The 27,697-nt window shown below is 42.7% G+C and overlaps 1 long non-coding RNA gene across 2 annotated transcripts; it reads left to right on the top strand.

The window, feature by feature from the left end:
- Nucleotides 1–59: 59 nt before the first annotated feature.
- On the top strand, nt 60–26,899 carry LOC149314960 (uncharacterized). Of its 2 annotated transcripts, none has more exons than XR_016281002.1 (4): nt 60–245; nt 8,541–8,612; nt 24,777–24,867; nt 26,762–26,899. It is a non-coding gene; the product is annotated as an uncharacterized LOC149314960 (long non-coding RNA). The 2 variants fall into 2 exon arrangements; XR_016281001.1 differs by lacking the exon at nt 60–245 and adding an exon at nt 5,823–5,942.
- Nucleotides 26,900–27,697: the final 798 nt, after the last annotated feature.

Below are 27,697 nucleotides of genomic sequence, written 5' to 3'. Positions count from 1 at the left end.
CGGCTAGGCCTCCTCCTCCTCGCCCCATTGGGCAGAACTGAGACTGCATAGAACACAGGTCCCTTTAAGAGATTTGGGACTTCAGCTCCCAGAAGTCTCACCCATGTTGGCCGATAGTGTGGGATTCTGGGAAATGAAGTCCAAAGCCCTTAAAGGGCACAGTTTGGGGACCAGCCCCTTGGAGACTCACTGAGAGAAAGAAGATGGTAGCAGGAGCTGTCCTAGGCTTCAGTCTACTTCCTCAGGTGCATTTGAGGAATATAATACGCAGAGAGGTCTTATGCAGCCCCTTTCAGACTCACTAAAAGAAATAAGATGGCAGCAGGAGCTTGCCTAGGCTTCAGTCTACTTCCTCAGATGGTGTGTGTGTGTGTGTGTGTGTGTGTGGGTGTGGGTGTGGGTGTGGGTGTTGCGTTGGGTGGGGGCAAAAGACCACACCCAGGACTACATCTTCTGTTTGTCAGAGAAACTTTGGCCATCCGTATGGTTTGGTCCAGAGATAAGCGATTATACAAGTTGTGGGTGAAATTATGGTTGTAGTTGGGTGGGAAAGGTAGAGCTGTAATGGAGGGGGGAATCAACTCCTTTGAGATGTGGTGCTGGATGAGATTGCTGATGATACTGTGGGCAGCCAAAAAGACTAACAAATGGACGCCAGAACAAGGGCCATCATAGAATCATAGAGCTGGAAAAGACCACAAGGGTTATTCTTGCCATGCAGGAATTCAGAGTCAAAGCACCTCCAGTAGATGGCCATCCAGGCTCTATTTAAAGACCTCCAAAGAAGAGACTCCACCACACTCTGATTCAGCCTATTCTACTGTCAAACAGCTCTTTTTGTCAGGAAGTTCCTCCTAATGCTGAGGTGCAATCTCTTTTCCTGGAGCTTGCATCCATTGTTCCACTGGGTCCTGTTCTCTGGAGCAGCAGAACACAAGCTTGCTACAATTTCAATATGACATCCCTTCAAATATTTAAACAGGGAGTGTTTAAACTGTTCAGAGAAGCGTTTCCAGACATTGAGTGATTGTCACTTGCTATCTGATGTTCTTTTTGTTGCCTGTTTTATTGAACCATTTCCTGTATTGCTATGTATTTTATTTGTATTATCCTATCATTTCTTAGATTGTACGCCATAGGCAGGTTTACTCTTTTATATTTGTTGTTTTTATGTACAGTGCTGTGCAAATCTATAGTACTATATTAATAATAATAATAATAATAATAATAAATAATAATATCATATAACCCATAACCATCTAAACATCCCTAGATGCTCCCTAGCTGTCTCTTCAGAGGACATGGTTTCCAGACCCTTCACCATTTCAGTCGCCCTCCTTTGCACACGCTCCAGTTCTCCACATCCTTTTTGAATTGTGCCCAGAACTGGACACAATATTCCAGGTGAGGCCTGACCAAACCAGGATAGAATGGCACTATTACTTCCCCTGATCTAGACACTATTCTTCTGTTGATGCAGACTAGAATCGCATTGACTTTTTTAGTTGTTGTATCATTCGTGTTCAACTTGTGTGGTCTACTAGAACTCCTAGATCCCTTTTATATATACTGTTGTCAAGCCAGCTGTCCCCCATTCTGTATCTGCATTTCATTTTCGCTGCCTAACTGTAATACCTTACATATCTCCCTGTTGAAATTCATATTGTTAGTTTTGCCCAGATTTCTATTCTATTCAGGTCATTTTGTATTCTGATACTGTCCTCTGGAGTATTAGCTTCCCCTCTTTGGTGGAATCATAGACTCATAGAGCTGAAAGGAATCACAAGTGCCATCCTTTCCAGCCCCCCTGCCATGCAGGAACTCACAAAGCACTGCTGAAAGACAGCCATCCAGCCTCTGCTTAAAGACCTCCAAAGAAGGAGACCACCACACTCCAAGGGAGTGTGTTCCACCTTCAAACAGCTCTTACTGTCAAGAAGTTCTTCCTAATGTTGAGATGGAATCTCTTTTCCCATAGCTTGCATCCATTGTTCTGGGTCTTGTTCTCTGGAGTAACAGAAAACAAGTTTACTCCATCCTGTATATGACACCCCTTCAGCGCTGTCATATACTCTGGCGACTAAAATGGTGAAGGGTTTGGAAATCATACCCTATGAGGAACAACTTAGGGAGCTGGGGATGTTTAGCCTGGAGAAGAGAAGGTTAAGAGATGATATGATAGCCCTGTTTAAATACTTGAAGGGACGTCATATTGAGGAGGGAGCTGACTTGTTTTCAGCTGCTCCAGAGACTAAGACCCGGAGCAATGGATGCAAGCTACAGCAAAAGAGATTCCACCTCAACATTAGGAAGAACTTCCTGACAGTAAGGGCTGTTCGACAGTGGAACAAGCTTCCTCGGAGTGTAGTGGAATCTCCCTCCTTGGAGGTCTTTAAGCAGAGGCTGGATGGCCATCTGTCGGGGATGCTTTGATAGAGATTTCCTGCATGGCAGGGGGTTGGACTGGATGACCTTTCCGGTCGCTTCCAACTCTACGATTCTATGATTCATCTCCAGGCTAAACATACCCAGCTCCCCAAATCTCTCCTCATAAGGCATGGTTGTCAGAGAAACTTTGGTTGTCCAGATGGTTTGGCCCAGAGATTGGGGATTATGGGAGTTGTAATTGAAAGCATGATTGTAGTTGGGGGGGGGGAAGGAAGTTGTAGTTGGGATTAAAAACCAGCTCATTTGAAATGTGGTGCTGGAAGAGAGTGCTGGGGATACTGTGGACAGCCAAAAGGACAAACAAATGGATCATAGAAGGAAAAGGTGAAGAGTCTGGAATAACTTTTCTGTGCATTTGCAAAAATAAAATTTTCCCAATAGCATTTTCCAAGTGTTAGGAACCCCCTTTTTAGTCAGGAAATGAATAAAAGCAAATGTTATTTCCATCTCTACTTCAGATATTGAAAAGCTGCAATCATACCTCCTCTTAAGCTTCTCTTCTCCAGGCTAAACATATCCAGTGTTTCTAAACATTTCTAATAGGAGTTGACTTCTTCTAGTCCCTACACTTTCTCTGTGTGCATTCTAGTTGGCCAGTGTTCTTTTTAAAAAGGTTTTGCTTTTAAAATTGTGGCACTCAAATGTTAAGGCTATTTTTTTGCATTTGATGTTGTTACTGTTCCCATTTTAAACAGTGCCAGTATAATGTACATGGAACTTCACAGTGAAATATGAGAGAGAGAGAGATCCCTGTCCCAAAGCACTTACAACCTAAAAGGAGGGGAAAGGGGGGGAAGGGAAGGCTGAGGCAGGGATAGCAAAAGATTAATATGAAACAAATGCAACTGTATGTACTTAGGCTTGGATCCAAACTTAGTCTTAGTAGTGAGAGATTCAGAATAGATAAAGGGAAGTACTTCTTCACACATTACACCATTAAAAGTATGGAATTTGCTACCACAAGATGTAGCTGTGGCTGCCAGGCTGGATGGCTTTTAAAGGGGATTATGAACATTGATGGAAGGTATAGCTATCAAGCTAGTTGCAGCTGTTGTATATAATTTTGAGTATCAGAGACAGTAAGCCTACAAGTATCAGCTATTGAAAAACACAAGTGAGAGGGGGTAATTGCAGTCATGCCATGTCTTGCTTGTGGGCTTACCAAGACATCTGGTTGCCCACTGAGGGAGCAGAATATTTAGTAATTATATAGCTTCATATGAACTCCAACTTGTGAGGACCCTATTATAGGGTTTTCTTGGCAAATATTATTTAGAGGAGGTTGGCCACAGCCTTTCTTTTAAGATGAGAGTGTGTGACTTGTCCAAGATCACCCAATGGGTTTCCATGGTTGAATGGGAATGCAAACCCTGGTCTCCAGAGGAGTTTATCACATGAGGGACAGGACGTCATTGTCCCATCCCTGTCCCATTCTTCCCTACCAGTCACAGGAAGGTCTTTCATACCTAACCCGTACTTGACCTGCCTGGGAAGTGCTAGTGAAAGTGATTGCGTGAATCACTTTCACATGCAAAGTGTGCTGAACCTGTCATTATTCACCCTGGAGGTGTTAGTGAAAGTGATTGCATGAATTATTTTCACATGAAAGCGGGCTGAAAAGTGCTTTCAGACATCAGTGAAGTGTCATTCTGCTGTCATTTGCCATCTTGTATTAACAGAAGAACCTGTTAATACCATTATGACTGGATGACAGGAAAAGCGTGCTTTCATGTGAAAGTGTTTAGCATGAACACTTTCACTTGGGGGGTCACAGATGTGTCACAGATGGGATAAGGACAGGGGAGCAATCTCATCCCTATGCCATCCCCATGTGATAAACTCCTTAGACCAACGCTGAAATGATAACACCATGCTGCCTCTCTCTGTATAGGGAGCAAAATGCTGGACTGTAAGACCTTCTCATTTAGCATAGCTTTTTTTCTGTTCAGGAGATTTTTCTTCTTGTTATTCTCAGCATGCAGTACAACATGTGCAAGTAACACATTTAGGTCCAAAACACACTGCAGAAATAACCCAGTTTGAGAGTGCTTTAAGTACCCTGGCTCAGTGCTAGGGAATCCTGGGAACTGTAGTTTATTATGGCACCAGAGCTCTCTGACAGAGAAGGCAAAATGTTTCACAAAACTAAAGTTCCCAGGGTTCCTTAGCCAAGGCAGGGGTCTCAACTGGTTTTCAAACTGGATTATTTCTGCAGTGGTTTTTGATCCTTAAGTAAGTTAACTTTGGCCTGTTACAGACTGCCAAAATAAAACTGCTTCGGGTCTCTTTGGAGGTATGCTATTTAAATGATGCATGGGTCCTATGAGTCCGGAGGTCGCGCCAAAGCCACACTCCATTCCTAAGCACTGGGGTGCAGCTTTGGCCTGTTACAGACTGCCAAAATAAAGCTGCTTCGGGCCTCTTTAGAGGTATGCTATTTAAAAGATGCATGGGTCCTAAGAGTCCGGAGGTCGTGCCAAAGCCACACTCCATTCCTAAGCACTGGAGTGCAGCTTTGGTGCAGCTTCTGGATTCTTAGGATGCATGCATCATTTAAATAGCATACCTCCAAAGAGACCCGAAGCAGCTTTACTTTGGCAGTCTGTAACAGGCCTTAGCGTTTATCCAGAGTGGCCAAAAAATAATGGGATATCATGGTTTTTATTCCCGTAATTTTTACTTTTGTTTCCAAGACTGTTTCAGATTTTCTCTTTTCTTGAGTCTTTTTGTTCCTATCAGCAGGTTGTTTTTTTAATGATATTTTTTTTAGTCTGTCACCTTTCTCCTTTTTGTTCCTTTTACCTCTCTTCTGCATATTTTAAGTAGGATCTGGAGTGCTGTGTGTGTGCGTGTACATGCCTGTACACACAGAGGAGAGAAAAATAGGATGGAGAGGAAGAGACTATCCCTCTCCCCCCTGCTGTTTTACAAAACTTTTCTGTGGCAAGCGGAGAGGCAGTGGAAAGAGGAAAAGGGGATGGGGAGGGAAGAGATCATCTGGATTTCCTGTTCAATTTAAGGTGCTACAAGACTCTGGTTTTGTGGGTGAGGTGGAGGTGATCTCATTTAGCACAATAAGTAATAAGGAAGAATAGCTCATGCAATCTATTTAAGTATTTTTTAAAAAGAATATGTGGATGTCAAAATGGGAAGAAACAGTCCAAAGTGAAGGTAATTGTAGCTGATTAAATCTGTATTAGTTGCTAGTCTGGACAAGCCATATTGCCTACCACAACTAAACATATGTGCTTGGCATCCTTTACCTCTTTCCTGGACATACGTTATAGATATGATTAAATACATTGCTATTTCACAACAAATTTTATAATGTACTACAGTAATTAATTTTTTAAAAAAATATTTTTTTACAGTTACTGTTAAGAGCAGGCCCCCAGAAATGGCCAAACAAGCAACAGAGCCTCCTTCCCCAACCTGGTACTCTTCAAATTGTTGGACTACATCATCCAGCATCCTTAGCCACCGGGAGTCTTTGGGTATGATGGGAACTATTGTCCAGCACATCTGGAGGGCAACAAACTAGTGAAAGCAGCAGTATAGACAGAGAAGGGAGGGCATTTTATGAGAACAAGGTAGAAGAGGTACAGAGCTCTGAATTTCAAACTCTGAAAAATAGCTGTCATAGCTTCATTGACAGGTTTGTAGTGGCTAGTGCCAGGCATATATGCATAGACTAAGTGAACTATAGATTAGACCCACAGGTTATGAGTTGCCTCTAAATATATAATACAAGCAAGCAAGCAAACACATAGACACGTTACTAAATGACAAGTGTTCGTAACTAGCTAAAAATAACAGAAACAGGGAAAACAGACTCTAAGAAAGACATTATTGTTCTGCTACAGTTTTTGCATTTCTCTGTGTGTGGTAATATTATGGGGCATCTTAAACTTGACATAGTCTGAGGCCTCAGCATGTCTTAATCCTGCTCTGCTAGTGGGGCTATAGAGAAAAACAGAAGATGTACTGGAAGGGATGTGAGACCATTATCAAAAGAAATCTATGTTGTGAGAACATAGAGACTGCAGAATATGATGCAGGATCTATGTTAAGCATCAGGACATGAGTCTCTTTGGGGAAATACTGGATTTATTTTGGACACTGCAATATTTGAAAGACGCCAAGCCAAAATAAATGGGATGGGAAAGCAGCCGTTCCTGGCAGCCTAAAGGGATGGGTTGGTAAAGCCAAAAGCAGCTCCTTTCTCTGTAGTTGCTGGAAGGTGGAAGTTGTTGCTTAGGCAGCTGAAAGGCTGTTCTTGCTGTGGAGACTCCCTGATCAAGCTATCCACCATGCTTAAAGTGCCTCGTCCCCCTTGGGACTAGCTCAAATGTCCTTTGACTGGGAATAGCCCAAACTTAATCCCAGTGCTGCAGCAGTAAACCTTTGATAGAGAGGCACACATTGTGACAGCCCCTGTCTAAGGAGATTCCAAAAAATGCAGACAGCTTTGTTGATTTATACCAGCAAATCAAATCTGCCAGTCTTCAGGTTTGCCAGGGGGCGGTCTTTTGTAAAGCTAATGTATTTTAATTGCCTCATGTGGAGGTAGGGTTGCCATAAACCGGGTGCAACCGGGTTTTTCCCAGTTTTGGCGGCACCTGCCCGGTCACGGCACGGGTGCAGCCAAAAACTGGGAAAAGCCCGGTTGCAGCAGGGTTGCTAGGCAACCCTGGGGCCTCGCTGCCCTCCTCCTCCTCCACCGCACATGGCCGCACGGAGGAAAAGGAGGGCAGCGAGGCCTGGGGCAGAGGAGGCTGCAGGGAGGCAGCGCCTCTTGGGCGCAGCCGCGCCAACCTCCCCGCCTCCCTGCAGCCTCCTCCCTCCTTCCTGGCCTCCGCGGGGGCCAAGATGGAGGCGAAGCCCCGGCCATCGCCGGCGGCCTGCTCGCCTCCTTCCTGGTCCCCGCGGGGGCCAGGAAGGAGGCGAGGCCCCGGCGATGGCCGGCGCTCTCCTCGCCTCCTTCCTGGTCCCTGTGGGGGCCAGGAACAAGGCGAGGCCCCGGCCATCGCCGGCGGTCTGCTCGCCTCCTTCCTGGTCCCTGCGGGGGCCAGGAACGAGGCAAGGCCCCGATCCTGGCCTCCGATCGCGGCAAGGCCCGGGGCCCAGGCGGGGAGGGAAAGCCTCCTTAAGTGGAGGCTTTCCCTCGCCGCTTGGCCTCCGCTCCCCGCCACGATCGTGAGGTAAAATGTAGGACAGAATTTTCAAATGTAGGACACATTTTGTGTGTCCTACATTTGAAAATTTTGTCCTACATTTTTCCCGGTTTGGAGGTCCGGCACTATGGCAACCCTATGTGGAGGGACACTGGCCGAATGAAGAGCAGCCAGGATCTGACTGGCAAAAAAGGTGAGGCCTAGCCAGATATAAAAAGGGGCAGACCAATTGAGAAGAGAGAGTGTGTCATGCTCCTGAGGGATTTTACAGCCAAGAAGGCTGGGTGTGACAGGAACTGCCTGTGGAGCAGTTGGGATTTAGGTTCCCAGATGGGGAAGGATAAATTTAAAAGGGACAAGAGAAGTCCTAGGGCAGTGATGGTGAACCTTTTAGAGGCCAAGTGCCCAAACTGTAACCTAAAACCCACTTATTTATTGCAAATTGCCATGTCCCTCTGGCTTTCTAGTAACAAACTGTGGCAAACTCTGTGCTGGGGCGACGGCACGTGCCCACAGAGAGGGCTCTGAGTACCACCTCTGGCACACATGCCATAGGTTCGCCCTCACTGTCCTAGGAGATTAGTTTAATGTAATATGTTCTGTGAGAAGTGGAGAGCTATTGAAGTGAGGGCTCGGATCCATAATAGTTCTGAAGAATTGTGAATTGTGTCTAAAGTCTAATATTCATAGAATTCATACTCCTGTTGAATAGATTGTAGGGGAAAGTGTGTATAAACAAATATAACACCATTGAGGTGTAACTGAAGATACCGAAAGAACTGAAACGGTGATCATTTTGTAACCAGTGAAGTAAAACTACATTTTGCAACCACAAGCTTTAAGAACCAGCTACCAAGAGAAATAACACCATAAGCTCTTTGTGTAAATAAAAACTGTTTTTCTTCTTGTTCACAACAGAGTGGCCTGAAGGGATTATTTAGTAACAACAGAAACACGCCACCAAGTATCTGAAAACACCTGTTAATAAAGGTGGGTAAAGTGTAAGGTTGAGTGTGGTAGGACCTGGGGTAGATGTGTAGTTTCTGAGAGAAGAAAAGTCTCCAACTACTTTAGGGAAAATAGGTGAGAAATCCTGTGTAACCTGGGACACTGGGCCTGCACACCTCTTAAGACAAATCTGTCCCAAAATATTTTGTATGAAAAAACTTAAACAATATAACATTGCTGGGAAAATCCCCCCTCCCCGCCACAACAGTTAGAGGGAACAAGGAAGGGGGATTAGCAGATGGACAACCTTGTCTATGCTACTCAAAAAGCCCCAAGCCTGTAACTCTATGAGCTGTGTTTCCACCGTACAGTGGTTTAATCCTAACATCCAACAGATCTTTTCAGATTAATACAAGTAAAAAGCTGGGGGATTACTTCTGTTCAGGAAATGATAGATCTTTGAACAAGAAAAAGTTGCAGAGAAGTTAACTGCAAAGTGAAGAAAATGATTTGGGGGGATTTGAGGCTTTGATTTTGCCAGCCTGGGTGATTGTGGAAGCTATAGTTTTCAAAAAGCAACTTCCTTCCCAACAACAAAAAAGGGTTAGTTTGAGTTTCTTAAGTTGTTCTCCTTTTGTAGAAAGGACAGAATTGCTTCTCCTCCCTTAATGGAGATGAACATGGAAATCAGAAATGGGTAGCCCTTTTTAGCCACTGTAGAAGGGTTGACTTCCCACAGCTGGAGCCAGTGTATGCCCCAGGAGACTTCCTCTTATCTGCGTATATTGACAAGCACTGTCTGTAAAGGACAGTTCATAAGTGGCACCCACTCTTTTCCCAGGCTCCAAAGCCTCCAGTAAAATCTTAGACAGTGGCATTGCTAATGACCTGTGCTTGGCAGGGTTTGCTTAGTTTTGCCCATGAATCTGCAGGCTCTTTTTGTGTGGTCTACTGCCTAATGCTGACCTACCTCATACCCTTTTGCCAGTAGGCCCTGTAAACTGCTTCTACTCAGCTGCTGTTTGGATTATAGGCCAGGGATAATCCTGATGTATTGTCATTTGTTAATTGTGGGAGATGAACCAAAAAATGTATCTGAATTGTAGATAGACAAATCTCAGGGCCTAGATCCAATTCTACTGTTATCAAGGGAGAGGGGAAGAATCTCAGGTGAGAGTGTTGTTTTGAAAAGCATATGTGCATATGTTTTTCTCGTTACTTAGACTTGGCTTTTTTTTGGGGGGGGAGGTATATTCTGTGTAACTGTGGCTGATATTTAAGTTATCATGTTTAACAATATTACCATGACCCACCTGTAATACAGGGATGGTAAATCTTGATTTCTTCAAGTTATGACAGATGCCAAAAACAATCAAACATTTTTTCGGTCCATTGCTTATAGCCAGTTGGGAATCCTCCCCCCTCCCCCCCCCCAAGTGATGGGAAACTGCACAACTTTCCCATGAAAGCTGTGTGACTTCCCCAGAAATATCAACCTGCTGTGACTTTCAGGGTTCTGTAACATCATAAGGGGCCATCCATCTATCTCAGGTTTTGACCCTGAAATCTCAGGACCCGGCTTGATCCTGGATGGCAACTCTAATTATAGAGGATCCCAGACCTCTCTGCTTGTTTGTTGACTTTTGCTTTAAATAAACAGGACAGGCTGAGAGACTTATGAAAATAGTCATAGAGACACCAGATCCTAAGAGCCTTGCCAGGGCAGCAGTTTAAAGCAAAAAAATAGGACTGCTTCACAATGATGCTATTATTTTGACACCACACAGGGTCAGCCAAGGAATTTTACATGAGATTAGCAGGGAGACAGCACTGTCTTCCTCTTATAACCTTTCCAAATGTCCATAGTGTTTCCTCTGCCTTTTTTGGGCAAATATAAGTCTCTTAATATAATGGACATCTCATGAGATGACATGACTCATTAGAAGAGATGATAATGCTTTAGCCATTCCTGCTTTAAATGCTAAATGCTGTCCCTTTTCTTCATTATTGGTGTGTCATTAATCCAGTGTTCAATTCTTTGCTTTTTAAGAGCATTTCCTGGTCAGTATCAAGTCTTTTCACCACCACCTTTCTGGTGGATGAAGCACACTTGATGGTCTGTGAAGGTTCGTAAAATGTTGCGTGTGAATTTGCGGTACCTTTTTTAAACCTCTACTCAGTAAGCTTGTTTGTCCCCAGGTGCTTAATACAGGCATACCTCAGTTAACAAAGCCTCTGATAGTGAAGCTCTTTTTTTATGTCTGTTGAGCAACCCCTGCTTTTCCTTGTCATTTTCAGTCTAGTTGGAAGAGTGTGGTTTTTTTTCTAAAAGCAGCACCAGTATTCAGTGATGTATTTAAGTCTTATACTCTGAGGGGTAGTCTTTACTGGCCAAATAAAGTGGCTTCTAACTGTTTTGAAGCCTGGCTTTTTAGACAACACATGAGGTGAAACTGGGTGGAAAGTGTTGCTCTGGGGATGAAAACTGGAGCAAAAAGAAGCTAGGATACTCCGACTCAAGGCAGAAAATGCACGTCATTGCACAGCATATAAATAGCCTGGCACCAGTATGAGACTGTGGCAAAGCAAAAATGTGATCACCAGTAGTGCAATGGAAAACCAGACAGTCCAACAGGGAGGCATAGGATGAAGGGGGGTAGGGGTGAAGAGGGCATGTATGGGGGGGCTTCTGTGTTTTGCTTTGCCAATATCTCACTGAGCACACTCATGCACTGATGCACCGTACAGGCAGTACATTGCACGTGCAACTATGTAGCCAATAATAAAAACTGCAATAAAATATAATTAAAGTCCTAAATGTAATGACAAAATATTAACAGCATATACACACATGCACAAGTGCCCTATATATCACTACTTACTAATTACAGAGTAAACACAGTAACAGGCTCCTGCATAAATTATTGTTCATTGAGGGAGGATAATAAATTACATTACTGTATTTCTATTTATATAAGAAATAAACAGCTTTCATATTTCATAAAGTGAGATATGAATCTGATTGTTTCTTGCATCCCTAAGCTGGGCTCTCAGCTACTCCATAAGAGCACTTTTCCAATAAATTTATTAGCCAGACAGATAAGGCAATAGCAAGTAGCAAGTACATTTCTATACCACTTATCAGTGTACAGCATGTAAGCTAATTGCCCCCAACAAGCTGGGTACTTATTTTAGAGACCTCAGAAGGATGCCAGGCTGAGTTGACCCTGAGCCCTGGCTGCTATTGAACTCACAACCTTGTGAGTTTGTGAGTGAGTAGCTGCAGTGCAGGCATTTAACCACTGCACCACCAAGGCTCCTAAGGCAAGTGGAATCATAGACTTATACAGCTGAAGGAGACCACAAGGGCCATCCAATCCAACCCCCCTGCCATGCAAGAAATCACAATCAAAGCACCGCTGAAAGATGGCCATCCAGCCTCTGTTTAAAGAGCTCCAAAGAAGGAGACTCTGCCATACTCCAAGAGGGTGTGTACCACCATCAAACAGCTCTTACTGTCAAGAGGTTCCTCCTAATGTTTAGGTGGAATCTCTTTTCCTGTAGTTTGAATCCATTGCTCCAGGTTCAGTTCTCTAGAGCAACAGAAAACAAGTTTGCTCCATACTTATTATGACACCCCTTCAAATATTTAAACAGGGCTATCATATCAACTCTTGACCTTTTTTCTCCTCCTCATAAGGCATGGTTTCCAGACCTTTCACCATTTTAACCGCTGTCCTTTGGACATGCTCCAGCTTGTCAACATCCTTTTTGAATTGTGGTGTCCAGAACTGGACACAGTATTCCAGGTGAGGCCTGACCAGAGCAGAATAGAGTGGCACTCATACTTCCCTTGCTCTAGACACCATATTTGTATTGATGCAGCCTAGAATTACTTTGTGTTCCTTCCAACATAAAGAAATAATAATTCTGGCTACCAAAAAAAGAACTCAATTAGATCCTTATGAAAGAGATTTTCATGTTCCTTAGGGAAAAAATGTAACAGAATTATAGCTGCATTTAGAATCACTGCTTGACTATAGTGGAAGAAATCTCTATAAAAACCAAAGACAAAAATCAAACGACATACAGCTCAACAATCATGTATGAATATATGATCCTGGTCATATCTAATTTCAGATTCCTTGAAAAGCATCTTGTTCCTGAGTGGGGTATAATATTTATTTTTGCTTTGCTTGATCTGCAACTTTGGGGTGCAGATAAAGTTTTATATGCAGATCAGTTTTGGGGGGAGAGTGCCCCCTGGGCCTGGTATTCTTGCCATTTTGGGTGTCCCCTTAAAGGAATATGGGAGTGTAGTCTAACAGGGATAGTCCCAGCTCAGGGGGCTGAAGAGCTGTCTTGGTACCAAATGGACAAGAAACTATACATCCCCTATCCCTCTTGGATTCTCCACTGGCACTCATTCAACTCCAAGCAGTTGTGGGAGAAGCAACAGTAATGGCAAGAATTTATTCATCACACCTGCAGTGATGAATCCATCAGTAGCCTTTGCTATAAAGTCTGTTTTCACCCTCTTGGACTTCACTCTTATATGTTTTTTTGGCCTTGACTTTGTATTGACTTTTTACTATTCTATCTGGCCTGATATATGCTGTGTTTTAATGCAGGGGTGGGGATAATGTATCCTACAGGTATTGTTGGACTGCAAGTGCCAGATGCTGGCATAGACACTGGGGAGGAATTCTGGGAGATGCACTCCAACAACATCTGGAGAGTTGCTTGATTCCTATCCCTGTTTCATTGCTATTACATTTTTCCCTGTGAGCCACTTTGAACCTGAGATGAAAAGGCATCCTATGCATAAAAATAGAGTGGGTGATTTTAAAAAAATCTTTCAGATTTACATATAAAGCATACAGGAACCTCTGGGATATGGTTTGAATTACAGTGCAGTTTCTTTGCTTGTGCGTTATGGCTGTAACACCAGACAGGCACCTCAGAGAGATTTCAAAGAGCATCATAAAGGAGAGGGCCTTGAATCTCATGCTGAGGGCTCTTTGTTGTACTTCCACTGCACAGTTGAGTCACTGAGTCAGTCATCTTCTTTCTGCTCGCCCAGAGTGTGTGTTCGTATGAAAGGGATCCCAGGAACTATGTGAACGTGATTGTCTTCATGTAGCTGTCTAGTGGTTTTCCTTCTTCCTTTCACTGTTGCATATTCGTGCTCCCCCTTCTCTTTCAGCTTTTCCTCTCCTTCTGCAACATTCCTCCTCTTTAGTCTCTCACGTTCAGGTGGAAAGAATTGCACGTATGGGGAGAAAGGAATTTGTGTGAGACCTGTGGCTATAACTCCATGCCAAATGGGGCCACTGTGCATCTAACTTTTTGTGTAAACAGACAAGCTATTTGTTTCTTTGTACATACACATCGCCAACAAAGCAAACTACCTGAAAGCAAAAACTAACCTTTTTCTATGACTTATGTGAGGAGGGAATATTTGACTACTGAATCCCAGTTGGCGCTTTTTCAGCACTAAAAATAAAATCACTTTCTTCATCTGGAAAAGTCAAAACTAGCCTTTTTCTGTGACTTAAGAGAGGAGGGAATATTTGACTGTTGAAACCTAATTGGCTCTACTTCAGCACTAAAAACCACTACCTTTTTTTTTCATCTGGAAAAGTACAACAGTTGCCTCTAAGACAATGGGCTCCTCTAGATGAGACAATTATGTCAAGAGGTTGTGGAATTTGTTGCGGTAGCTCTCAGAATGAATAAAAATATCCAAATTACATTTCTGTACATGCAAATCTGCCAGCAATTGATATATGCAAGAAACCCGTGAAACTCTGCAAACAGATGATCTGCTGTGATACATAGCACAACTAAGGAGAGGGAAAGCTGTTGGTTTTGTTTTCTTTTGCATCCCTAATTATTAAATCCTCAAGTTCTATCCATTTGGAATATTAAACCTTGTGATTTTTTAAAAATTCTTTTTCTAAAAATTAAACTGAACTGAACTTCTTCCCCCTTTGACACCAGTCAAACAGGTTTCAGCTTTTCTCAGCATAGACAGGGCCACGTTGTAGCTGCCTATCCTAGATGTTAAAAGCTTGGGAACTCTTACAAAGAGATGGCAACTCTAAGCACTAACATGGTTAATGACACGGGAGCTGAAATCCAGGGGATGCATGTATACTGTAGAAATAATGCAGTTTGACACCACTGTAACTACCATGGTTCTTTCCTACAGAATCTTGAGATTTGCAATTTTGTGAAGCACCAGGACTTTTTAGCAGAGAAGGCTAAAGACCATGTAAACCTACAAATCCCAGGGTTTGTTTGTTTATGATAACAACGCTGCACATCCTTCTTTTTCTTTTGTGAGAAAAGGGCTAGATTGGCTCTAGCCCTTTTCTATAGAATTGACATTATTGATTTACACAGATATTCTGTAGAAACCAGAAAGTGTTGCTTCTGAAACCTTGCGATCCAAATTTTTCCTTGTTTTTCTCTCCTGCCTTGACTTTCTGAGGGAGTTATTTGCAGGTTTTTTTCTGACCCATTTTATTTTTATTTATTTAAAAATATTTCTCTCCGACTTGCCACGTACAACATACAAGCAGTATTCAATAATAAAAAGTGAACATAAATATACAGCATACCCAAGTTAGTCTGCTGCAACAAAAATAAGTGAGTCCCGTAACACCACAAGGACTTTGGGACAAGCTTTCATGGCTTGTGTCATCCAATAGATCTGATGAAGTGAGCTCATACTCATAAAAGCTTATACCAAATGAGACTTGTTAGGTTTTTAAGGTGTAGTTTAATGTGCTACAGGACTCTGTTCTGTATCAGGAAGCTATAAATGAAAAATACTAACCAAAGAGTTACCAAGTCATGAAGGGACTGAAAGAGCTTTCAACATGCACATATAGCTCAACAGCATCAGTGTAAACTATGTGGGAGTCACTTGCTAGGTGAGTTGACTGCTATTGACTCACCTAACATGGATGATGGGCAAGGCTGGATTGTCAATGTGTAACTGGAGCAAATGCTCCCCAATAAGGGAGGACTGTAGATCCCTTGCTTTTTCACAGAATTTATAGTGTTTATCACCTCCCTGGCCCAATTTTCTAGGCACAGAGAAAGTTAAGAGAGATGGTTAGCATGCTGGAATCCACTTTCTCTAAAAACTCTGGCCTCAGTCATGCCAGCTGTGGCATCAATAAGGAGGAACATCTAGCGTTCCCCCAAATACATGTGAAAAGAACTACTTAAAAGACAGCACAGCAAATTCTGGTCAGCTGCAGCATAAAGTGGGCACTGCAACAGTGGTAGAGTGGTGCTTGCTTACCTGTACAAACGGAGCCCACTTTCTGGAATTGTTCCTGAGCCCCAGCCACCTTAAATCCAGCCTTGTGAAGAGGTTTGTGATGAGTTGGTGACAGCATTGGTAAAATGTATAAATTTTACATTTTCTCACAATATTGTCACCATGACTCGTCTTGACTCTTGACTCCTGATGTGTACCTATGGAGCCCTTTCAAACTGGCAAACCCTCACAGATTAGCTGCTTAATATGGGGTTAGATTCAGACTGTAAAGTGTGGAATAGGTTTGTGATACACCAACTGAAGTGCTACTCCCTTCCAGTGCCAAAGATGATTATTCAGGGAACAGACTCAGAAGGGACAAATTATTCACCAGTTTAAAACGTACAGACATCAGCACAATGCATACTGGTGAACAGATTAATGGTTACTTCCAGAATTTCCTCCTAATAATACATACCCTCCAAATGTCCCACTTTGGCAGCAACAGTCATTAATCCTCTGTCCTTGTCCTCTCACTTTTTCAGCTGCTTTTAACATGTCAAAAATTTACTCTTTTCCTCCCAGTTTCCTCCTTTGTCCTCATCTTACCTCGATTGTTGCAAACTAAGCATAAAAGTAGTTTGCATTCAATTAACTCAGTGGAGCAGAAAGGAGAGGAAAGAATCTTACCCTTCCCAGTAGGCTCAGGCAAAAGCAAACTGCTACAGCCTCTCCTAGTTTGTGTGGTTTTCCTCAGTTATAACTTTTGCCATCTCAATCACATCTGATCAGTCATGTGCATCCCTGGTTTCATCTGTGAAATGTTGGACACATAAGAAATCTGTTTCCTGTGTTCCTTTGAGACTTTCTATCCTAGAGAACAGGTGCAAAAATGGAAAAGAAAGGACAGATTAAGGCCTAATCCCTGTCCACTCATTCCTGCTCTTGCAAAATCCTTGGCTGAAGAAAGCCTCCTGAAGCCTCCTTGGCTGAGGCTTTCCTTACGGGATGCAGGCTTGAAGCATACAATAGCCACATTGTTGGAATGATGGCAAGTGCTCCTCTGGCTCTGTGCTCCTCTTGTCTCCAAAGAGACAAGAGTTTTGACAAGATGAGAATCTGCTACAGTTAAGCCTAAAAGGAGTTGGAACAATGCTCACTTTTGTAAATTTTAAATTGTATTGTTCTTTTACATTGTAAGCCGCTTTGAGTCCCAGTTTTTTGGGGAAATGGGATAATAATAACCACCACCACAACAGCCATGTGTGTGTGTGTGTGTGTGTGGTGTGTATAATTTTTACTAATGATGGCCCCAGGTGGGTTCAGGGTGTTGGAGTCCAAAAAAAGTAACTCTGAGCATGAGATGAGAAGAACTGCTCTACTGCTGGTCACTTGACAATTCTCAGTTTTGTAATTCAATAGAAACATATTAGCAGGCATGCAGGATCTGCTTTTAAGATGAAGGACTCAACATTGGCAGACAGGTTATTATTAGTATTATCTGAATTGCCATCCCCTTCCCATCCCATTGATAAGCATCAATAAAGATTACTCCTGGCCTGAGGTTGGCTGCTACTGAGTGGGGGAAAGGACAGAGAACTGTGGGGGCAGAGCATTATGCTCTGCATGCTTGATGGACAATCTTACTCCATAGGTGGTATAATCATGCATCTGAAAAAGTGGGCTGCAGATGAGAGCCAGCGTGATGTAGTGGTTTGAACATTGGACTATGGAGATTATCACACCGGAAACAGGATATCCCAGTCCAATCCCTGTCCCATCCTTCCCGCAAAATTGCATGGAGATTTTCAAATGATGTTGCCATTATCCCGTTCTTAGCCTGTTCTTATTGTGTGATCGTGATAAGATTTTCAGACAATATCGTGCTTATCCTGTCCTTCTCCAATCCCTGAAGTGGCATAGTCCCATCATTAACGGAAACCTGCATAAATACACTGATGGGTGCCACTGACAGGAGAAGGACGGGATAAGCGCAGATGCGATCTGTCCTGCCCCATGTGATAATCTCCATTGACGCAAGACCAGGGCTCAAATCCCCACTTGGCCATGAAAACCTTTCTTCAGAGGAAGGTAATGGCAAAGCTCCTCTGAATGAATCCTGCCAAGAAAACCCCATGGTAGGAGTTTACCTTCGGGTTGCCATAAGTCAGAAATGACTGACACACAAACAATAAAGAGCAGGAAATCTTACAATGAAATAAACTGTTTAGTCTTCAAGATGCCACATAACAATGTTTTCTTTCTCTTTTTATAGTCCCCAAAAAGTAGCCCAAAGCATTATCTCCTTGGGGGAGAAATTAGTGTCTTTTTATTTCCTTAGTGGAGAGAAAAACCCTCAATTTCTGGCACAGCTCCGCTGCTTCTTTTTCGCTCCCACTGTGCGTCATCATGACAGCTGCTCTCCTGCGCATGCTGCAGGATGTATGTGCATGCATGCACATGCTGTCTAAACAGTGCTCAGGAGCAATGCAAACACAGTCCTGCCAGACGCCCTCAGTCTGCTCTCGCTATGGTAACAGCCCTGCTCAGTTAGCTGGCATCTGGAGCCTGCTGTTTGTTTTTGTCCAGGTTTAGGACTCTGTGGCAGATTAAGCAAAATTTCCATGGGAACCAGGCTGCCCAGCTCCCTTAATGGGGTCTACAAGAATGGCCCCAGACTTTTTGTCTGCTCCAGTTCTGAGAATAGAGAGGTCAGAGCCAGCACAGGGAGAATCTCTTTATGACATTATGCCTCCTACCATTTCCGTTTGAGATCCCAACCTTGGAAAACCCAGACATGGGTTGAGCCCAGGGTGTCAGATAGTGATCTGAGATTGCTAATTGACAGAGAAAAAGGGAAGGAGGAAAGAGAAATAATCCCATCCAAAGCAGGGCTGACCTGCTATTGTGTCCTTTTACAACAAGTTTATCTGCTGAAATCAGCAGGTGGAGCTTTTCGCGGTATGGAGAGAGAAAGCTCCTCACCAGTTTGCTGTCTGCATCGCAAGCCATTGTTAAAAGACACAGTAATTACAGAGGCCAACTGAGATGATGCCAACCATATAAAAATAATTCCTGAAACAGGAGGCCCTTCACGGTTTTCTTGTTGTGTGCCTGTTACAAGTCATTTCCTACTTATGGCAATGCTAAGATAAATCTATCATAGGGTTTTCTTGGTACGATTTGGTTAGAGGGGGGCTGCCTTGATTTCTCTGAGGCTAAAAGAGTGTCATATGACCATTGTTCTCATTTGAAACCAGTTTCGATCCTACTTTGATCTATTTCTGTCACAATAAAGTGAAGCAACTGCAGAAAAAACCGTTTTTTTCAAACACTAGTTTCCTAGCAGTTCTTTTGAAAAGAATCGATTCTGAAGTGTGTTTAATAAGTAAGAATGAGAGATCTGAATCGCATCATTCTGGAGGGGAGGGACAAATGGCAGAGAGGTGTTTACCATCCTTCCTCAGTTTTTGGTAGATCCATCATTCCCACCCACCCAGCACTGCCTTTGTGCTTCTGGTGTGACCTTTGGGCGCATTATTATTTATTTTTTTAAATAAAATTGGTAGAAAATTCTATTCATTCTTTTTGCAACTATTTGCAATCAGTGAGGAAAGTAGTTGCAAAACCAACTAATCGAATCTTCCATCATTTTTAAAAAAGTTGATAGAAGATTTGATTCATTGGTTTTGCAGCTCATAGTGAGGCAAGTAGTTGCAAAACTATTGAATTGAATCATCTATCTATCTATCTATCTATCTATCTATCTATCTATCTATCTATCTATCTAGTTCCCAAGCTGGGCTGCCTGGGCTGCCGCTATGTCACTGATGACGCACAGATGATTGACTTGCATTCTGAAGTGGCACAAACGAGCAGGGACAACAATCATGCCAAAAAAGAAGTGATTACAAGGGAATAATGAAAAGATCTACTTTCATAGTGGGAACAATGAACTTTTTGGAATCAATTTAGCAATTGGAAACTGGTTTAAATGTTTTAAATGTTCAATGGAATGAGCCCCCAGTGGGTTTCCATGGCTGAATGGGGATTTGAACCCTGGTTTTCAGAGTAGCGATCCAATATTCTAACTAGTACACCGCACTATGCCATGACTGGCCCAAGGTAGCCCCTGCTGTGTGATCCATATTGGGGCCTTATATGCTTGCTTGACAGTAAAGGGAGAAAATAAATGTCAGCTTCATGCTATATATTTCAATGCAGCATATAACTTAGCTCTAATAAAACTCTTATAGTTTTTCAGTAAAAGTTGTTATACACTGAAATTGTTGCTGAAATGATACACCACAAGCAACAAGAGTATGAATATTGGATACATCTATATACTTTACACACACACACACACAGACAACTCTCTCTCTCTCTCTCTCTCTCTCTCTCTAGTTTTTTAAAATATGTGTCAGTGTTTTAATGTGTAAGATTTTTTATCTTTATAAATTATTTAATTCTTTTTTTAAACACTGTATTTATCATCTACATCAAAGATGGAATAACAATAATAATAATAATAATGTAATAATAATAATAATAATAATAATAATAATAATAGATCTGCATGGTTTTATAGTAAGTTTATTCTATACTAATTTGAATAAAATATTCTTAATGGTCCCACCTACAACTCATTCATAGATCTGCTGTAGTACAAAAAAATCTAGGGCCAACCCAAAACATTTTATTGCCTGAAGCAAGGGACAGATTTTGGATCAGATTGAATCTGATTGAATCACAAATATTATTGAATCACGAAGATCAAATCAACTGGATGAGATCTATTAAACAGAGAATAGATGCCTCCTGTAAATGTTGTTTCTAAGCTGGACCAAATAACACTAGGGGAAAGCCATAAAACATCCTCCAACTGTGGCAATTTGGCAGAGACAGTTCTATTAATCATTTTGTGTCCCATGGTGGCAGCTGCATTTAAAATGCCCCAGTTTTCTCTCTCCTCCTCTCACTCTCTTTGCCCTTGGCTTACTTCATTTGTGACAAATAGAGTTCAAAGTGCAAAAGTAGTTTGCACACAACTAACTGGGAAGAGGGAGGAGAGAAGTTTCATCTTTTTGCACTAGCCTTAGGCAAAAATAAGCTACTGGATCCTCCAGCTTGCTTGTTCTTCCTTATTAACAATTCCCCCCCCGCCTTGAACATATTCTGATATTTCTTTGCCACACATGTCCCTCTTTTCACCTGTGAAACATTGGAGAAAGACAACTTTATTCATACCAATGCAGTAGCCATCTCAGTTTAATAAGGAGATACCAGGATAGGATGGAGGCTATGAACCAGGACACCTCAAGTTAATAAAACTGAGAGTGATAAAATTAGGAATATGTAATTCTAAATATTCAATGGTTCTAAAAACAACAATAGATGGGAACAACATACAAGAAGATCAGCCTAAAATAATTGTTTAGCCATATACATCCCTTGTATATCAAAATCTATTTTAAATATCTTTAAGCCATATATAATTTATAAAGTTTGTCTGAAAGCGAGGGATTCCCTGGCACCAGAATCTTGTTTCATTTTTTAAAAATATGTCAAGGCCATACTAAAAAAAAAAAGACTACAAAGGATCATAGCACTGATTTTGCAAAACTCTACAAAGTAGCTTGTATGACCATAAATGTCTCACATTATTTCTAATACCCCTAAGGACAGGATCAAAATTCAAAATGACCTTAATAGATTAGAAAACTGGGCCAAAGCTAACAAAATGAATTTCAGTATGGAGACATGTAAGGTAGTGCACTTAGGGTGGAAAAATGAAATGCACAGATATAGGATGGGGGACACCTGGCTGAATGAAACTACAGCCCTTATCAGATGAGTCTGGAACTGGGGGTCTTCAGCACTGGGCGGTTCGAATTCACGTTATTTCGCACAATACCATCATACCTGGGAGCCCCTCCGAATTGGCATGATTCAAATTGGCCAATACGCATTCGCGCGAAGTGCATTCAGTGCAGAATGTTTTGTCACACCGGTGCTCAACATGAGGATTGGCCGATTCGTATCGGCCCCCTCGCACATGCTCAGTGGTGCCCTGCATGGGTTGCGACCTTAAACGTTTCCGGGGTGAAAGGGGAGGTCACGTCATGACAGCCCGGTAAACAGCTGGAGAGCCAGCTCATGCACATTAACAATCGCGATACAACGTGCCCTCTCTACATTCCTCTCTGTTTCCTCTCTACATTCCTGCTTGGTTTTAACGTTACCATGACCTTCCCTTGCAACAAATTAGCAATGCCCGGTTGTACGTGTGTGTGTGAGTGTGTGAATATGTATTCTGGGGGGGGGGGGGGGGAGGACCAGTTCCAGCGGCTGTCAAAGAGGCTGGATGGCCATCTAAGTAAATGGGGATGCTTTTTTCCTCCTCCTCCTCCCGGCTTGGGAGCCAGCATAAGCTGCATCCCAAGAAGGGAACAGGCGCGGGGCCGCTAGAATCGCGGCGATCGCCGCCGTTCCAGCGGCCCCCGCGCCTCTTCCCTTCTTGGGATGCAGCCTATGCTGGCTCCCAAGCCGGGAGGAGGAGGAGGAGGCTGCCGGAACCACGATTCCAGCGGCCCCCGCGCCTCTTCCCTTCTTGGGATGCAGCCTATGCTGGCTCCCAAGCCGGGAGGAGGAGGAGGAGGCTGCCGGAACCACGATTCCAGCGGCCCCCGCGCCTCTTCCCTTCTTGGGATGCAGCCTATGCTGGCTCCCAAGCCGGGAGGAGGAGGAGGAGGCTGCCGGAACCACGATTCCAGCGGCCCCCGCGCCTCTTCCCTTCTTGGGATGCAGCCTATGCTGGCTCCCAAGCCGGGAGGAGGAGGAGGAGGCTGCCGGAACCACGATTCCAGCGGCCCCCCGCGCCTCTTCCCTTCTTGGGATGCAGCTTATGCTGGCTCCCAAGCCGGGAGGAGGAGGAGGAGGCCGCTGGAACCGCCCCCCCCCCCCCCCGCTTCCCTGGAACCGGCAAGAGGAAAGACCCACCGGAAGTTAAAATTGGAATCTGGGGGTCTTGCGATGGAATTCAGGATTGGGTAGTCACACCAGAGCCATTCGCACTGAGATCGAACAGAGCCCCAATCCAGGATATTGCCAATCCCCTTATCAGCGCACTGGCCAACACGCTCCAAAAAGAGGAGCCAGTACGCATTCAGTTCGGCATCTCGCGCATTCACGTGAGTTCGGATTGGGCCATTCGAATGCTGGTATGATGGTATTGTGCGAAATAACGTGAATTCGAACCGCCCAGTGCTGAAGACCCCCAGTTCCAGACTCATCTGATAAGGGCTTACGTCTGAAAGGGATCTAGGAGTCCAAGTAGACCACAAATTAAACATGAGTCAACAGTATGATGCGGCAGCTAACAAGGCCAATGTGATTTTAGACTGCATCAATAGAAGTATAATGTCTAGATCAAGGGAAGTAATAGTGCCACTCTATTCTGCTCTGGTCAGGCCCCACCTAGAATATTGTGTCCAGTTCTGGGCACCACAACTCAAAAAGGACATTGAGAAACTGGAGCGTGTCCAAAGGAAAGCAACTAAAATGGTGAAGGGTCTGGAAACCATGCCCTGAGGAACAACTTAGGAGCTGGGGATGTTTAGCCTGGAGAAGAGAAGGTTAAGAGGTGATACCTGCACATATGCACATGCATGCTCAAATGTGTGTAGAAATGTCCACCATTCATTCACAGCCTGATTTTTGCCCCTTGAATGGACTTGTAATGCGCACTAAGAGGTCTGGGGGTACACCAGCAGAACTACAACTCTGATTTTATCTGCCCCTACTATGTGTAAAGCTCTATCAGTATGTAAGTAATATTATAGAAGCTATTCAACTTGCTATATCTGTCGAGGATGCTTGGATTGAGATTTCCTGCATGGCAGGAGGTTGGACTGGGTGGCCCGTGCGGTCTCTTCCAACTCTATGATTCTACTAGAGCTGACTTTGTATTACCAAATATATACAATAGCAATAGCACAGAAATTAGAAACACTATCCTGGTCTCAGAGCATTCCCTACCTAAAATAATTACTCTCTACCCATACCCTGGCAAGGAAATCCCATTGTCCTCGAAGTGGCAGTTGGTTGTAGTGAGATTTGAGTATGCAAAGTTATTTCCATGTTTAGGGCTGACAAAAAACCAAAATGAAACTGCATGCCAAGGAAGGAGTCAAGGTAACCATCCACCACAACAAGAAGAAAATAAAGATCCTGTGGGTTGGGAACTCATTGTTCTGGGGTATAAAGGGAATTGTGTGTCAGCCTGACAAAATGAATTGGGAAGTACTGTCATCCTGGCATGCATATCCAAGATGTCACTGGAAACCTACCAGAACTCATCAGTAACACAGATGAATACCCCTTTTCCTTTACTTACGTGGGTACCAATGACACTGCCAATAACATCTTTGAGGAGATTGCCTCTCATGAAGCTTTGGGCAGGAAGCTGAAGGTGTCTGAAAGACAGGTGGTATTCTTGTCAATTCTCCCAGTGAAGGATAGAAGACTTCACAGGCAGGAAGAAACTAAAAGTAAATGAACAGCTATGTAGATGGATCTACATGGTAGACATTTGGATCCATATGAATTAATTATTCACCAAATCTAGAAGGGCAACTACTATATAATTTCCTCGCAGTTATTTTGATAGTAGATAATCAATTATTTTTGTTAAAGCCATATATTTAGTGTATTCCTAAATCCTTCCAGAAACACAGCTCATTAATTTTGCTTAATGTTTTATCCTTAACATTTGTATGTACTCGTGCATTTATATGATATGCTTGAATGTAATGTTTATATGATATTCTGGAATATAAATGTTACTAACTGGATGTAAGGTAATTTTTACAAACATTTTATTATTTTATGCTGGCTGTATGCCGTAATAATAAATTCATTCTGCTATGTAGATGATGCAGATGGGAGAAGTTTGGCTTCTGGGATCAGGGCTATCACTTCTTAGATGAAGATGGGCTGCACCTCACAAAGGCTGGAGAGAAGGTATTTGGTAGTAGTATGGCAAGTCTGATAAAGATACCTTTAAATTAAATCCTTGGGGGGGGGGGGGGGTTGGAGTTGATATGATAGCTTAGTCATCAGCCCAAAGGCAAGCTCTAAATACAAGGATATGATTTTTAGAGGAGAAGCTAAGGGAGAGAATGGGATCAACAGCACAACTGACAATAAATTAATAGGTGAGAACAAACAAAGCTTCAGATGTCTATACATACACCAAGGCACAGAGTTTGGAAAACAAAAAAGATGAGCATGAAGTCCTAGTGCAAGAAGGTAAATGTGACTGTACAGGCATAGTGTAGTGTAAACCTGGTGGGATGAATTTAGTTCAAAATAATTTAAAAATAATAGACGTGGTAGAAAAGGAGCTGTAGTAGTATTATATGTAAAAAACAACAACATTAACTTGTACAGAAATCTATGACAGTGATCAGAGTGGACCAGTTGAGAGCATTTTGGTAAAAATAAATGAAGAAATAAATAAATGCAACATTGCAGTAGGAGTTTACTACAAGCCACTAAACCAAGAAGAAGTGGTGGATTAAGCCTCTCAGAAACAATGCTCAGAAATCTTAAAGATTCAAGAATCAGTAGTTGTGGGGAACTTCAATTACCCTGATATCTGCTTGGAGACTAACTCTGCTAATCATAGGCTGTCCAACAAATTCCTGACCTGATTTGTAGATAATTTCTTATTTCAAAAGGTGGAGGAAGGAACAAGGAGATCAGCAATCCTGGAACTGAGAGGGAAGAGTTGGTCACTGGAAGCAAAGTAATTGGTATTTTAAGGGGAAATGATCATGCAGTGCAAGAATTCACAGTTGTGGGACAGGGCAAAAACAGTATAGTCAAACATAGATCTTGGATAACAAACAACCCCCTGGAAGAAGTATGAGAAACATTTGAAAAGCCAATATGGCTGCACAACAAACTCAAGGAGGAAGTATAAAAAAACAAAGTATAGAGAATGGAAGGAAGGATGAATCACAACAAAAGAGTACAGATGTGTAGCCAAAGTTTGCAGGAGTACTGTAAAGAAAACTAAAGCTCAGAATGACCTGGGACTGGCTAGGCAAACAAGGACCAACAAAGATACATTTGAGGCAAAAAATGACCAAGGTGATAGTGGGTCTGCTGTTCAGTAAGAATGGTAAAATGCTAACAGATCGCAATGAAACAGCAGAACACATTAAGTACTTTGCTTCAGTTTTCTCCCCAAAATAGAATTATGTGTTTCCATGCAGCAGCAGAAAGTTTGGCAAAGGATTTAGATTGCAAATCATGATTGATAAGGACTTAGTAAAAAATCATCTAGGCCTGAAATGCATGGGCCAAATAAAGTGGCTTCCGGCCACTTTGGGGGCATGGCTTTTACATGTATACCCCCAGAGCAGCTGGAAGTCGCTCCGAGGCTGCACTATGGGGCTAAAAGAAGAAAAAGGAGTGAAAATAATTTGGCACCTGATAGCAGCCCACTTGGGACTGCAACAGTGGCCCGCTTTGGAAGTGGACCTAAATTAATACAAATCGGTAGAGGCAGATAAATTGTATCCCAGAGTACTGAAGGAACTTGCTAATAAACTCACACAATTACTTGCCATAATTTGTGAGAAATCTTGGAGAATAGGTAAAATGCCAAAGAACTGGAGAAGGGCAAACATTATACCTCTCATCAAAAAATGCAATAAAGAAGATCCAGGAAAGTACAGGCCAGTCAGCCTGACATCAGTACTAGAAAAAACATTAGAACAGATTACGTATCTGGATTACAGTGATGTTAGCATTTCCTGTCACTCCTCCAGCTAAATATGGGGTGCTCATTAATATCTAGTGTGGAGCAGGACTGGAAGTCACAATGACCTGATATATGTTTTTGCAGGTTACAATGACCCAAGGAAGCTTAAAAGCACCAGTGTCAGGATCATTTGACCTAGAGCATGCCTGGTCTAAATAAGAACAAAGACAAGCACCATGGGTTATGCTGAACATGACACATTCCTGCTACTTGCCTATCTTGTATTTCCAATGAAAATAAAGGAAAGCATTTGTCAGCCTGACAGAGACCATGCCTTGTTCCCCCTTTTTTACATTCTTGCAATTCCCTTGCCTATCTGATCATCAAAAGTTTGTTTCATATCTCATCAACACATTAACATATTGTGCTAAAATTTCTTACGTTTTCCGAAAGTTTTCTTGGGAAATGAACAAGAAACCAGTTTGTCCATTTCTTGGAAAAGTCATCAAAGCTTTTGTCACACTTTTGGATATTCAAAAGGGCAGGGAAAAGTTATAAGTTTTCAGCATTCAAACCCTGATGCTGCCCAATTTTCCAATGCACCTCTCTTTCTCTCAGTGGATTATGATTGAACATTGGAAGGAAATTCTTGAGAGTAAGAGTGGTTTGGCAGTGGAACGAACCAATTGGCTAGAAAAGTGGTGGAGCCTCTTTTGAACAGCTCCAAAAAGTGGCTGGACAGCTACCTGCTGGAGATCCTGCACTGAGCAGGGGCTGAATTTTGGCCCCCTGAGGCCCTTTTCAAGTCTATGATTCTATCAAAACAAAGCAAAACAAAACCCGGAAAGCATATTTTCAGAGAAACCCTTCTTAGGGTGTTGCCACACTACAGAATTAAGCCGTTTGGCACCACTTTAACTGCCATTACTACAGAATTATTTAATTACAGAATCTTGGGATTTGTAGTTTGGTGAAGTATTTTGTCAGACAGCTCTGGTGCCTCACCAAACTACAAATCTCAGGATTCTGTAGGATAGGGTCAAGGCAATTAAAGTGGTGTCAAACTGCTCTAATTACACA

This window comes from Sceloporus occidentalis, unplaced genomic scaffold, assembly GCF_023333645.1.
Source record: "Sceloporus occidentalis isolate IW3139 unplaced genomic scaffold, rSceOcc1.0.p SCAF_4, whole genome shotgun sequence".
NCBI lineage: Eukaryota > Metazoa > Chordata > Lepidosauria > Squamata > Phrynosomatidae > Sceloporus > Sceloporus occidentalis.
This window is presented reverse-complemented; position numbering and strand designations above follow the sequence as displayed.